This window comes from Cucurbita pepo, chromosome 10 (assembly GCF_057944985.1).
Source record: "Cucurbita pepo subsp. pepo isolate OVF chromosome 10, ASM5794498v1, whole genome shotgun sequence".
In the NCBI taxonomy this organism is placed as follows: Eukaryota; Viridiplantae; Streptophyta; class Magnoliopsida; order Cucurbitales; family Cucurbitaceae; genus Cucurbita; species Cucurbita pepo.
The window spans coordinates 16,654,002-16,669,586 of record NC_141807.1 but is presented as its reverse complement, the minus strand read 5'-3'; the positions used below and the strand labels follow the sequence as shown (position 1 = coordinate 16,669,586).

The 15,585-nt window shown below is 35.7% G+C and overlaps 1 non-coding gene across 1 annotated transcript; it reads left to right on the top strand.

The window, feature by feature from the left end:
• Positions 1–1,831: 1,831 nt before the first annotated feature.
• On the top strand, positions 1,832–1,903 carry TRNAP-AGG (transfer RNA proline (anticodon AGG)). The gene has a single exon. It is a non-coding gene; the product is annotated as a tRNA-Pro (tRNA).
• Positions 1,904–15,585: the final 13,682 nt, after the last annotated feature.

The following is a 15,585-nucleotide window of genomic DNA, read 5'->3' as shown; positions in this document are numbered from 1 at the left end:
TCCATCTAGATGATATTTCTGTGTGAACATGTGTTACTTCAGTGGTTTGTTTCATGTAGTGGCAACAAGGTTTCTATTGAGGTTGGCTCACTCGAGCTCCCCTTTTCAATTACAACAATAGCAGCAAGCATAGATTCATCATGGCTATGATTCTTTCTCAACTGTAGTATCGACATCATTTTCAACCCTCTTGGTTGATGGATGTTTTTCTGAATGATCGTCGGGTTAGACTCCATTACTACTAGACATTTTGCTAGGGGCATGTAAATGACTTTGTGTTTCAGCAGGATGTTCATTCCTGACACGACATTGAAGTCATCCATTTCAACTATCAATAAACAATTTGCCTAGTCCAAACTCCAGCTTGATTAGAGTTCTCATTGTGACTCTTAAGACAGGTAAAGCTTCCAAGTTGACGGCGTTCATCTTTCCTGTATCTTGATGCCAAAGGATGTTAAACTATTTTGCATCGGTCTCCATCATGAGTTGTGGGTGGCTCTAGAGTTGACAATGGTATTCCTTACTACTTTGTGCTTTACCCAAACCTCAACATACATAATGTATATATATTCATTTAACTATAACACATATGGTCCATGGAAGAATTGTAACTCTTATGCTCATTAACATTATAATGGCTATTACCTAAATTATAACCTAAAGTTGATAATTAATGTCCAATTAGCCAACCCTAAATTTGTAATCATTGTGGAGTGATTGAAATTACAATGGAAGTAGATTAAACTCCTAGTACCTTAAATGAAGTTGGTCTCTTCTAATAAAACACGAATTTCTCTTTAATATCATTAATACAATTATGCTTCATCTTGAACCTACTAAACATGAAACTAAAACTGCGTTCAATTTAACTCCATTTATTGTCATCTTGAATGACGTGTAGGATATATTCTTGATATTTCATATTACTTAAGCTTTTTTGTAAAATCACAATTAGACAACAACAAATATGAACTTGGGTCTGTTTATCATTTTAAAGAAAATTTCTTTCTCCATCTTATTCCTAATAACTCTGCAACTAAATTCATATTATGCTAAAAACAAATTTTTTAAGTAAAATATGCAACTTTAACTAAAATTTCATCTAAACAAACTTTATTGCCATACAACATAGATGACAATTATAGCCTTCAAACAAAAACTAGAGTAGTTGTGGTGAACGGGATAGAAACTCTAGTGTTCATTCATAATATACAACCACTACCTAAATTATGACCTAAAAATTTGAAAACATAAGTTGTAGTTGAAAATTACATTAAACAATCCCCCTAAAGCCAAGAACTCGTGTCCAATTAGTAAATCCTAAAGATAGTAGCTAACATAGAGTAATTGAAGCTCCACATGAAGTAATTTAAAGTTCTAGTTACTTAACTAAAGTTTATCTCGTCTTTAATGAAGCATGAGTTGCACTTAAGTTCATGAAATGTTTATAGACTCCAACTCTTAGTACTATTAATGCAATTATATTTCATATGAGTTTGTCATAAATCAAACTATGGTACATTCAATACAACTTCATTTTCTTGTCATATGAAGAAAAATAGAAGAATTAAATCAAACAAACTGATGAACTGAGCCGAATAAATCCAACCCAACCCAAACTGATTAGTTTGATTCATTTGTTGGGTTGTAGTTTATTTGATAACACTTGCATATTAAAACAATTCAATATTACATGCCTTACTTACAAGTAAAATACTAGATCATCAACTTTTTTTTTTATAGTCCAACAACCGCTCAAAAAAATAGATTTCAAACTTGAGAGAAAAAAAAATATTGAGTAGGAGTTAAAAATGTTGCATTTTTTTAGAAAGGGCATTTGGTATAGTGGTATGATTCTCGCTTAGGGTGCGAGAGGTCCCGAGTTCAATTCTCGGAACGCCCCTGTGTTCATTTCTCAAAAGATGAGCCTCAGAGAAAACAATTCAACATGTCTCAAGTTAGAGAATATGAGAATAGGGAATGAAACATATTCTTTCTGGGAACTTTTCATTATGTTATCCGCGGTCCTCAAATAGGTCATTTGAGGGGCCTAAGTGCAAAGCCCCATAAAGCCCCCATAGCCTATCCGCTGTCCTCAAATAGTAGGTCATTTGAGGGGCCTAAGTGCAAAGCCCCATAAAGCCCCCATAGCCTATCCGCGGTCCTCAAATAGGTCATTTGAGGGGCCTAAGTGCAAAGCCCCATAAAGCCCCCATAGCCTATCCGCGGTCCTCAAATAGGTCATTTGAGGGGCCTAAGTGCAAAGCCCCATAAAGCCCCATAGCCTATCCGCGGTCCTCAAATAGGTCATTTGAGGGGCCTAAGTGCAAAGCCCCATAAAGCCCCATAGCCTATCCGCGGTCCTCAAATAGGTCATTTGAGGGGCCTAAGTGCAAAGCCCGGGCCTAAGTGCAAAGCCCCATAAAGCCCCATAGCCTATCCGCTGTCCTCAAATAGGTCATTTGAGGGGCCTAAGTGCAAAGCCCCATAAAGCCCCATAGCCTATCCGTGGTCAGGAAGGCAGGCGAACAGCGTACAGAAAAACTTCTTTTCTATCACATAGAATTGTCATTCTTTTGTCTTTTGAAACCCCTTACCTTATCAGTCATCAGGCAGATTTTTGGTATCATATATCGAGATAATTATTATGAAAAAGCTATTCCACTAGTGTGACGTAGATACTCTTTCTTTGTGGTATCAGTCATGCTATTTGAATAGCCTGAAGTCATCATAGCCTCTCCACCAATTCCGAAGACTCCTTCGGCATCAATGTGCTCTAATGAAAGAGATCAGACCCTTTCCTGAACAAGAATCGGGCACAAAACACCGAATGAGAAAGTCGAAAGCGAGCTCTTTTCGCGTATACGCAATATTGAAACCCAATTAGCTCACGGACTGTCTCCTCAACCCTGGCGAGTATGAGTGCTTGGTAAGAGAGAATGTCGAATGAGAAAGACATTCGATTACGACAACATTCGCAACTACCAAAGTGCACTAAACCTAGTAGAGATCTTCGACATAAGAATAATGGAACTTCAAGCCCATTTAATCAATTTGCTCTGTACCTTATTGTTGACAGAATCGGATGCACGCTAGGCCTAAATTCTCTCTTAGTCACCCGGAGATGAAAGGAAGATAAGATCCGAAGTTTACGAATCGAAGAGAAAGTGGATCTGAGTTCTACACGCTTTCATTTTCAAAAGCTTTGCTTGCCTACGGTACTTTATTCATGATGTGCAACAATACGGTCATCTCTCAGCCGTGTATAGAGAATTCCTTGATCATTTCCTTGGCGGATAACACAAATGAAATCGCTTCCCTGACCGCCCATCTTATGAGTCCATTCTTGTCTTGTTGGTTTGTTGTATTATTCTATACCTCTCTCGATTTATAGAAAGACGTTCGAGAGCTGGAAGGGCCTATCGTGAGGGAACTTTCCTTTTCACGGTAGGCAAGGGTAAAGCGGGAGCTGCATATGTCCACGGTGATCAAGGCAGAGTGACTTCTTCTTTAAAAGAGGTTGGTTTTATCGAAACTGTTAGATCCGCTTTCATTAAAGAAAAAATAGGAGGTCTTGGTTTGGCCGATGTCGATTCGTATGGCAATGCGGACTCGACTCAGGATGAGGATTCCGCTTTTCATACTGTGCTATGAGCCGAAAGAGCTGGTAAGCCATCTCGCTAAACGAAAGGAAAAAGCACGTACGGGTTGACCTTGTTACAAGGGGCGGGGGCCAGCCAAAGAAGGTCAGTCGGACTAGGTTAGGACCGTTTGATCCGATTCAGCTAGGTTCTTCCATGCGAGAATGTATGCGTATCGGTATACTCTTTAGGACCGGTTGCTTTCTCTTTTTGTTTATACGTTTGGAGAAACCTGCTCAGCCCGCCTTTCTTACCAGGTGTGATTCAATCTTTCAGCTCAAACATTCCTATCGTTCAATGGAAAAGGTAGGAGTACGACTACCTTTTCCTTTTCTTGACCAAGCCAAGGGATCATTCAGTTTCTACCAAAAAGTTTGCTATCTATTAGTTGCCGTAATCGAATGTATTTCTCCTTTCATGATAGCTCCTCCAAGAGCTTCCTGGTCCGTAGTAGACGAAACCTTGGACTTCTATCGAACTTATAGCATTGCCTGGTGAGCTCACCGTTTAGGGTTGGCCTTATAGGACATCGAGCAGTCTTTCTTTCCCTACCTGGTATGCTTTTTCGATTATCGAGCAACTAGCCAACTAGCCAAAGAGAGAGGGAGAGGGATCATGTCAATCAATTTGTATGTGCATTTTGTCTGTCCTATACTTGCCTGCTTAGCTTTCTTAGCCAACAACTCCGATTTTTCCCAAACCAAGAGGTTCTGCTTATCCATACCCAACAGTCACACTTTCAGCTGAAAGACTGATGTTTTTTCATAAAGTCGGTTCATAGATCAAGAAAGAATGAAGCTGCTTATAGGGACGATTACGCGATTACGCGATCAAGAAAGAATTTTCTACATAGGTCATCTGTGGTCACAATTCTTATAAGGAAGATGCTCCCAAATAATCGGTGAACAATAGCCTTTAAAGAAGTTTCAGAGAGCAAGAAGAGACAGAACAGAGAATAGGAGTGAGTCGTGCAAGGAAGAAGGAACTAGTAGGTTTAATTTGGGTTCGTTTGAACTAAAAAACGAACAAAAAATTTTCAAACGAACCCAAATTTAAGACTCACTAGCCCAAAGTCTATATGTGGTAAAAAAAAACCTTCCGTGGCCCAACCCTTATTCGCAGTCCGCATCCAACCATTTCCTTTTCAACCTACACGTATGCTCTAGGCCAAACTCACGTAACTAGTCAGAAGATGCGACCCACAACTGAACGGAAGACAAGTGTCACAATCGCACTCTTGCAGTAGTGAGACAATGATTATGTGACATTTGTTCTAATCCAATGAACAAGTCAACCATGCAAAATTTAGACTGAACGGACAATAGTAGTGTATGCTCGAATCACGTTTAGAAGAAATATTTTAGAAAGCGTGAGCGAGGAAATACGTTAAAAACAATTTCAAATAAAGCTATGTTATAAGCTAAAAGTGAAGAAACAACAACTGGTCACGTTCTCCTATAGTACATTTTGGGACATTTTAGTCCTGATGGGTGTAGATATGATTTTGAGGACTAATCATACACCCCGTATTGGCACAACAATAATAGTAAAGGCCTATCTAAGATGAAAGCAAGTAAAAGGGATTTGGAATGATCATGCCACCATGAACCACAAATCGTTTACTTGAATAGCTGAGACATCTAACATGCAGCCACAGGCAACACGCCTTGGCCAATCATGACTGCGACATATGCCCTTACACAATTTGTCAATATCTCTATCAATCGGCTCTTCATAAACTCAACGTTGTAGGATGAGGCTGACTTTAGGTCTCGCGACGCGCTTCTAGCTGATCTCAGTATTGAGGAGTCTTTTCCAACCTACTAGGAGCTGTTGAAAATCACTTCTCGGTTTGTTAACTCTTCAAGTCTTCTCTGTTGGTGTCTTTCCTACTTTCTTCTCTTGAAACAATTTCTTCTTTGCATGACGTCATACCATCTACTTTTACTTGATGTTTTCTTGGTCGAAATAATAACGTTTCAAGTTACTGACGTGGACAACAGGGTTAGTCTGTATCCATAGGAGCAATTGGATCTTATATGATGTCTTCCTAATCTTGTGGACAACTTCGACTAGTCCATAGAATTTTCGCACCAGTCTTTGGTTCTTGTTGCTTTGAACTCAAAGTTGATCTGACCTTAACTTATCATAACTCTCTATTTTCTTTGAAATTATCGTGGTCAACCCTTCTCTTCATCCGTCTGGATCATATTTCTGCGTAAACATGTGTTGCTTTAGTGGTTTGTTTTTGTCTCCCTTCTTCAGTAGAGGTGTTGGCTTGGTGTCTTTGCCAAGCATTTGAGTGATCACTGACAAGAGCCTTTGCAGGTCAAATAAACTCGACTGTGAACATGCCATTTTGCTATTTGTAGAATTCAACTAGCTCAGGCTGAGCCGCATGACATCTATTTGTGGTAGGCGACATAAAACTAATCTTGTGATTTATCTCTCTTGGTGGGGTTAAACCCAATATCTGACCCTCTTGTTTTGGGTCTTGGTGTTCATGTAATGGCAATAAAGTTTTTGTTGAGGTTGGCACACTTGAGCTCCCCCTTTTCAAATACTACAATGGCAGCAAGTGTAGATTCATCATGGCTAAGATTCTTTCTCAACTATACTATCGTCATCATTTTAACCCCTCTTAGTTGATGGATGTTTGTCTGAATGATCGTTGGGTTAGACTCTGTTACTACTAGGCATTTTGCTAGGGGCATGTAAATGACTTTGTACTCTAGCAGGATGTCAATCCCGGACTATTTGGGCTCTAGAATGTTGAATATGAAGGCTAACTATTTATAGTAAATATATGATAGAGATATATATCCTAAATAATTATATATAGTAGGCGGTTACATATAGTGAAGCTATATATAATAAACTGAAATCATAGGTATACCCATTAGTCAGTGCTTCGTAAATGTACATTTCTCTTTCTCCATATCCTCTCTTTGCATACCTGAAGTCATTAATACAAAACCATTAGTCAATATTTCTTCTTACATTTTCTCTATCATGTTTTTTGTGTTCATTTAGATCAAGTGTGTGCATTGTTGTGTGATTCTAATAACTGGTATCAGAGCGAGGAGAGATTCACCACGATCTGTGAAGATGGAAAGTTCAAATACTGGAATTGAAAAGTTTGATGGATTCGATATCATTTTCTAGAAGATGCAGATTGAAGACTATGTATACGAGAAAGATATTCAGGAACCCATTTTGGGGTGAAGCTAGATACCATGACAATGGAGGAGTGGGAGCTCAAGGATTGTCACGCCGTAGGGTTAATCTGGTTGACGCTGCCAAGGAACCAAAGAAAGTGCGATTGGAAATGATCCATACAGATGTTTGGGGACCATCTCTAGTTTCTTCATTTCTAGTACCAAAATTTCATGGATTAGATGTCTCGCACTGTGCAACGACAGCTCTCTGTTTTCCTAAGGCTAGTCAGATATCTCATGACCACTCTTTTCCTCCTCACCATATCTAGACACTACAACGTTGATCCACTATTGTCTTATATAGTTAACGTTCACTCTTTAACGTCCAAGGACATTTTATAACTACCACGAAAATCAAAACATACAATAAATTCATACAAGTTTTACAACATATCGTATAATACAAAATAAGGTTAGACTGCATACTTGGTCGCGAAGAAACGTGTCATTGAGCTGAGTCATAGAGATATACGACTCTTTATCCTAAGAAAAAATCTATATAATTTAAAATCTAGCTGCGCTCTGATACCAATCTGTCACAACCCAAATTTCAAGGGTTCAAAACTCAAATAGAAACTAAAATTGAGAGTGAAAACAAATAAAAATAAAAGTAAATTAATATAAAATAAGAAAATGTTGTAAAATTAAAATGAGATTGAGAAAACAACACAACATTAAATATAAAATAAAATAAAATTATAAGACAGTATTGTTCAAATTTATCCAAACAAAAAAAAAAATATTTGGGATACAATTACAAAAAAAAAAAAAAATACAAAAAGATTCAAACACAGACAAACTAATTCTACATAACAACCCCATCTGTGAGTGCACAACCTTTGAAGGCTCCCTCATCTCAATGGTAAGTTCTATTACAAACCAATCCAAAATAATCACACCTGTGACCGCATCTCCTGACTTTAAACTGCTAGTCTAAACATGGTTTCGTCACCAAAGCTTTAGAGATAAATCTATCTTTACAAAAATATTTTTCTCTTAATTTATAATTAGTCATAAAAAGAAATAATTAGGTACAAATTTGGTCTAGAATTCAAAACTTTCAAATTTTACTGTTCCTTAACCAGATTCAAATCGAGATTCTTTTAACTCCTAGTACCTTAAATAAAGTTGGTATCCTCTAATAAAACAGGAATTTCTCTTAAGATCGTTAAATTCTTATAGACTTCAGGCTCAATATCATTAATACAATTATGTTTTATCTTGAACAGGCCAAACATGAAACTAAAGTGCGTTCAATTTAACTCCATTTTATTGTCATCTTGAATGATGTGTAGGGTATATTCTTGATTCACCTTAAAGTTCTTGTGACATGACAGTTCATATTAGTTAAGCTTTTTGCAAAATCACAAGTTAAAAGACAACAACAATGAACCTAGGTTTATTAGTCAATTCAAAGACAATTTCTTTCTCCATCTTATCGATAATAATAGTTCAACTAAATCTATATTATGCAAAAAAGCAAGTTTACGACTCATAAAAATAACTACCTAAATTGTCCTAAAAATTTGAAAACATAAGTTGTAGTTGATAATTACACAAAAATTTCCCTAAATCCATGAATTCATGTCCAATTAGTCGATCCTAAAGATTGTAACTAGCATATAGTAATTGAAGCTCCACATGAAGTAATTTAAAGTTCCCCTTACCTAACTAAAGTTCATCTCATCTTTAATGAAGCACGAATTGCACTGAAGTTCATGAAATGCTTATAGACTCCAACTCTGAGTACTATTAATGCAATTATGTTTCATATGATTTTGTCATAAATGAAACTAACGTGCATTCAATACAACTTTATTTTCTTGTCATACGAGGCAAAATAGAAAAATTAAATCAAACAAACTAATGAACTGAACCGAATCAATCCAACCAAAATTGATTAGTTTGTTTTTTTTGTTGGTTTGTTGGTTTATTTGATAACCCTAGTATATTATAACAATTCAACTTTTTGTTTTATAGCCCTCCAACTACTAAGAGAAAAATATATTTTTGTAGAAGCTAAAAATTTTAGGTGTTTAAGAAAAGACATTTGGTTTAGTGGTATGATTCTCACTTGGGGTGCAAGAGGTTTTTAAGTTCAATTCTTGAAATGCCCCTATCTCTAAATCTTTTCTTATCTAAGGATTTCATATTCGAAATCAACCTAACTTCATATTCGACATTTTATACTTACCATCATGCTCTTAATACTCATAGTCTTTCTTAACATCTCATCCCAAGGCTTTATTCTCCGAGACAAATTCTACATCCGAGGACTTCACGTGTTTCCTGCAATACGACAAAATATGACCTTAATACCTAGGCCTAAGGCTTCATACATATGTTTCAAGTGGTATAACAAGGGCATTTGGTCTAGTGGTATGAAAGTTCGATTCTCTCCCCTTCAAGAGATTGTAGTATGAAAGACATTTACAAAGTAAATAAACACATGAAAATAACACAAGTGACACATATGTAAACTATGTTATTAATATTTTATTTATATTACATCTTTCCTTATTTATGAAATAATGAGCAGAGATATTTTTCATTTTCACAATTACTGATGACGAGAGGTTTAGGATTTTTTAATGTAAGAATCGTGGGGATGTAGCTCAGATAGTAGAGCGCTCGCTTCCGATGTGGAATGTACGGAGATTGATACCTTGCATCTCCAAATGAATCGATCACTAAACTTATGAAATAATGAGTGGAGATGTTTTTTCATTATCACTAAATATATTATTCCATCTTTCCTTATTTATTAAATAATGAGCGTAGATATTTTTTCATTTTTACAATTATTGATGACGGGAGGTTTAGGGTTTTCTGATGTAAGAATCGTGGGGATGTAGTTCAGATAGTAGAGCGCTCACTTCTGATGTGGAAAGTACGGGGTTGATACCTTGCATCTCCAAATGAATCGATCACTAAATATATTATTTCTTTTCAATTTTTTCTTATTTACGACATAATGAGCAAGGATAGTTTTTCATGTCACTATTATTGATGACGAGACGTTTAGGATTTTGTGACATAACAATCGTGGGGATGTAGCTTAAATGGTAGACCGCTTGCTTTGCATGCGAGAGGTACAGGGATAGATATCACGCATCTCCAAAATAAAACTATCTATTATTAAATATATTATTGAAAATTATTTCTTTTCAATTTTTCCTTATTCATGACAGGTTGAAGTAGCGATATTCTTCATTTTCACTATTATTGATGATCGAAAATTTAGGGTTTTGTGATGCAAGAATTGTGGGGATGTAGCTTCGCTTAGCATGCGAGAGGTATGGCTTACATACGAGAGGTACGAGGATTGATACCTCGCATCTTCAAAAGAAACTATTTATTATTAATATTTTATTTCTATTCAATATTTCCTTTTTTATGACATACTTGATGGTGTTAATATAATACATGCGGAAGCAATTTGGATCTTAGGCACTTTTAGAACATCAATTATAGTAAATAACTAGCATGTTCATAAGTATTAAAACTTAATGAGTTTAGATACTAACCTTTTGTAGTTCAAACTCCTTTTTTCTCACGAACCGGTTTCGAACCACCACTAGTGTCTTCTCCACTATCCTCCGGCTTTAGAACGGGATTGTGGAATCCAGTGAGTGACTAAACTTGGGTCCACTAGATGGAATCCAGTGTTTGTGAGAGGTTTTTCTCAAGGTTTTTCACCAAGAAGAAGACCTTCCATGTACCATGATCACTCTATTTAAAGAGTCATGTTTGCATGTTCATGCAAATTTGAGATCACAAAATTTTGACACTCAAAATTCCACTCAAATGTTTGGGTTTATGTGGCAAGCATGCATGTTTGAGTTAACCAAATTTTGACACTCAAAATTCCACTCAAACTGGGTTTATTTGGCAAGCATGCAAGTTTGGTTAAACCAAATTTTGACACCTCAAAATTCCACTAACATGTATTTTTTCATTAAATGAAGTCAACATTTTGACTTTCTTCATTTTAATTGAACAATTAATTTGAATAATGAATTTGAAATTAGAGTAACATTAAATGATTAATTAAACTATTTAATTAATATTTAATATTAATTCAAATGTTAATCCCAATCAATTCCGACACATAATTGATTAAGATATTTAAATCTTATTTACATATCTCAGATTCTCTCCTTTTGTTTAATTCGTAAATAAAACAAAAATGCGGTTAAATATATCGTATATATGTAGTGCATATTCCCTAATTTGAATTCGAACACTTCGAACTCACTCGTCACACTGTTCTATGGTTTAATCTGATATGAGCTAGTAGAGGGACCTAATGGACCTATAGATCATGGCCTCCAACGATCCAAGATTAACCGGCTAAACTCATCAACCTTGTAACCAACATTCGTTAACTACTAGGACACTCCACTATAGCCTAGTAGTTGCACTCCCCTCACTATAGATATATTTCTGTCCATTTGATATAACCATGATTAGTAAGTCGATCCTTCACAGGGTGTTCATAACTAGAGCTGGGTCAATTTACCGTTTTACCCCTAAAGTTACTTCTTGTTCCTTATGTCTCACTGATCCTCTAATGAACAATTGGTTTGTGGTCCAACCAGTAAACCGAATCCCTCTCAGGACAATGAGAGGGTGGGGCCCCTTGTTCAAGACCTGGAGTCAGTACTTAAGGGAACTACCTTTCTTCTATCCCTAAGAGTGGGTAGGAGTGAATTCCATCTTGCACCCCACGTTCCCAGCCATTCACCCAGTCTTACCCCTGAAATGGGAGGCCTATTGAGTCGGCGAACTAGAGCCACTTTCACCCGTGCAAATCTAAAGATAATTCGGAATAAACAGGAGTTCATGGTTAGCTCAGGATTAAAACCGAGTTACCTAGGTTATCGAATGAAAAGAAAATCAGTCTCAACAGTAAACGACATTATAAAGTGAGAGTGGTTTTCTTCATGGTCCGATCTTATGCAATACTCATTGCATAGGACGCCCCCACTCACATGTCTCCACATGTACAATTTAGTGATCACATTGTTTATATCATATACAAAAGTGGGCCGCATCCATTGTGTCCCGAGAATAAGGTACTCAGCCTTATCCTTACACTATAGATCATTTTGACTATATACTTGAACTTGATCCACTCTTATGTCTCTACATATAGTTCAAGTAATCATATTATAGACAGATTGTTCTTAATTTATTGGATTTATATTAATGATCGTAAAGTTCACTTTATTCAATAACAATTTTTACTGAATAAACAACAATAATAACTTTATTGAAAATAGAATATGTTTTTGTTTACAAACTATGAGTTTTAGGACATAAAACTCAACATTTGCATCGTCCATGAGATGCATTGCGGCTAACGTAACTCTCAGGTCGTATGAGAAAGTTCCTATAGCGCTAAACTCTCAGGTCGTATGATAGAGTTCTTAGAGCTACCGCGACATTTCGAGGTGTTCGATCGTGTGACTTTTTCTTCAAAAGAGTCAACATCAAACATCAGGTCTTTAATTGGCAACCCATCAAGGGGAGCGTCAATTGCATCGATTCCATCAACAGTCTTCCCATGAGTTTATGGTGCATGACCCATTTTTTATATCATCCACCTTCGAGCGCTACCGTCCATGAGATGCATTGTGGCCAACGTAACTCTTAGGTCCTATGAGCAAGTTCCTGTAACCTTCAAGTATTGTTCTACGTCAAAAATAAAGTTTTTTAATTCCTTAGCATCCCGGTTCCCATTTAAGGGTTTGTGTTTTTGGATTTTCAGTTTCTTAAGCCAAACATGAGCTTGGCTTGAGGTGTGGTTCTCTACAACCCTCCTTGTCAAACTCACTCTGGTGCTCATCTCAATCATCTCAGCCATGATGGCGTTCAACAAAAAAGACCTTGAAAATGACCGGATTATCACATTAACCATTTGAATGACCTCAACCTCACTTGTTGAAATTGAACCAAATATGTATGACATAACACTATTTAAGGTTCAAAGTTCATAAAAGTGTTTTTAATCTAGGATACTATTGAACTTGACCATTATAGTGCCTCTCAAAGCAAGTTCATAAAAGTCTTTTGAATTTTAGATACTATTGAACTCATCCATTAGAGTGCTTCTCAAACCTAGGTAAAGTTTAAATATAATTGGTGACAAAAGATGAAACTATAAAATAAAAGAAATAAGAAAATAAAATTTCATTGTCGAGAATCAAACTGGGATCTCCTCGATGAAAGCCAGATCTTCTGTGTAATGTCTAACTCTTCGACACGATTTTTTATGTGTGTGATAGAGTTCTCAGAGCTACCGCCACGTTTCTTGTTGTTCGATCCTGTGGCTCTTTCTTCAAAAGAGTCAACATCAAACATTAGGTCTTTGATTGGAAACCCATCTAGGGGAGCGCCGATTGCTTCAATTCCATCAATGGTCTTCCCATGATTTTTTGATGCATGACTAGTTTTTTATACCATTCACCTTAAAGCGCCACCATAGTTTTGCATCGTCCATGAGATGCATTGTGGGCCAATGTAACTCTCAGGTCCTCTGAGCAAGTTCCTATAGTCTTGAAGTATAATATCAAAACATATTAACGTATTTGATATGTTAAATATTAAAATAATTGATGTGTATCATAAACATTAAATAAAAATATATATTTGAAATTTGATGGAGATTCATATTAATTAAACATATATTATGATATTCTACGACATTTTAATATTATTTAAATAAGATATTATATCTTAATGTATTAGGTATTCAAATATATAATTTGACAAAAATTATCACAAGTTCACTGTAAATAGAACCATAGGGTTAAGTGAAAAAGCATCAAACACTGAATACTGTGACATTTTAGGTGATATTTTGCAGAGGAAGCTGATAAGGTCTTCAAAGAGCATGTGGTCATGTTTGACATTTTATGTTAACAACATGGTGAAAAGAAACCAGAAATTTTGATACTGGTAGTTAACTACAAACCTTTGAATAAGGTTTTAGAATAAATAAGATATCCAATCCAAAACAAAAATGATTTGATAAAAATAATTTAGAGTCATATGTTTTTATAAAATTGGACATGAAATTGGGATTTCAATTCTAATTTTCTAAAAGGACAAATATAAAATAGCATTTATGTCCAATTTAGAAAATATGAGAGGAACGTTATGCCATTTAGGCGAAAAAACGCTCCATCTTAATTTTAGAAGATTATCAATGATATTTTCAATCCTTTCAAAAAAATTATATAGTTTATATTGATGATGTGTTGATATTTTCTAAGATCAAGACTTTAAACATCTACATACATTCATTAATGTAATCAAAAGAAATCAGCTAGTTGTGTCCATACCCAAAATCAAATAATATCAAACTCAGATCCGTTGTCTTGGATTTTAAATTTATTTGAGCCTTATTAAAACCCATCCAATGGTCTTTGTCTCAAACTTTGGTGATGACGTATCCTAGAAAAGCCAACTTCAAAAAAATTTGAGGTTCTCTCAATTACGTGTCTTATATCCTTCAAGATATCAGGCACATTTACAAATGTCTTGATGAGTGTTTTCAAAATAATACAAAGAATTTATTGGTAAGGGATATCTCTACAACCCAAAAAAATCAAATCATTAGTCAAATAAACTCTTTGCTTAAGTCTTATTGACCCAATGGCAGATCTCATAATGAAACGTGACGCATCAAATATCGGATATGGAGGTATCTAAAATTGTCAAAGAGGACAGAGAATCAATTATCATATTTGATTCAAAAGCCTCGAATAATACCATACAAATTAAAAATAAAAAAAATAAAAAAAAATAAAAAAAAAAGTATTATTTCCCTTGTACTCTAGGTACAAAAAATTTAAAGAAAATTTAATTAACAAAATTATTAAAATCTATTCAAGAGTCAAATTTAGTTTTACAAAAAGAAGGGAATAATCTTGTTTCAAAGAAAAAAATTATTTTGGTGTATAGAAGTAAATTTTGTTGTGGTTTGGTTTTAAAATTCTACCAATAAAAGAAGTTGAAAAGACCTTGGAGAGTTTCTAACAAAGTCTCTCTTCTCTTCTCCGTCTTCTCAAACTGATACTAATCCAACCAATCATTTGCATGGACTCAAAAATTCAATTACCTATAAAAGAAGTTGAACACACCTTGTGAAAGTCTGTAAGGATACTACGACTTCTAGCTTTCCAAAATCCAGCGTTGTTGGCGCTTATCAAAATCGCTGCCAGAATAAAGTTTAACAAGTGGTTCTATGGTGTAGTGGTTAGCACTTTCGACTTTGAATCTAACGACCTGTGTTTAATTCCCGATAGGTAATCCGTCAATTTATACAAAATTGGTTCATAGCCGATTCGGTAGGGTCACTTTTTGAACGATAATCTGTAGAAGGGGTCACTAAGATTGAGATCATACAAAATGGGTCCATAGCTCAATGTTAGAGCATTTGATTGCAGTCAAGAGGTCACCAATTCGAACCTAGTTGGGCCCTTCTATCTTGGATAGAAATTTGTTACACTTTTTGGACCGATATTATGTCTAAGGGGTCACTAAGGTTAAAATTATACAAAGTAGATCCATGGCTCAGTGGTAGAGAATTTGACCGGTCACCCGTTTGAACTTGGTTGGGCCCTTTTATTTTGGACATGTACTTTTTACACTTTTGGACTAACACTCTGTAGAAGGGGTCACTAAGGTTGAAATCATGCAAAATGGATTCATAGCTC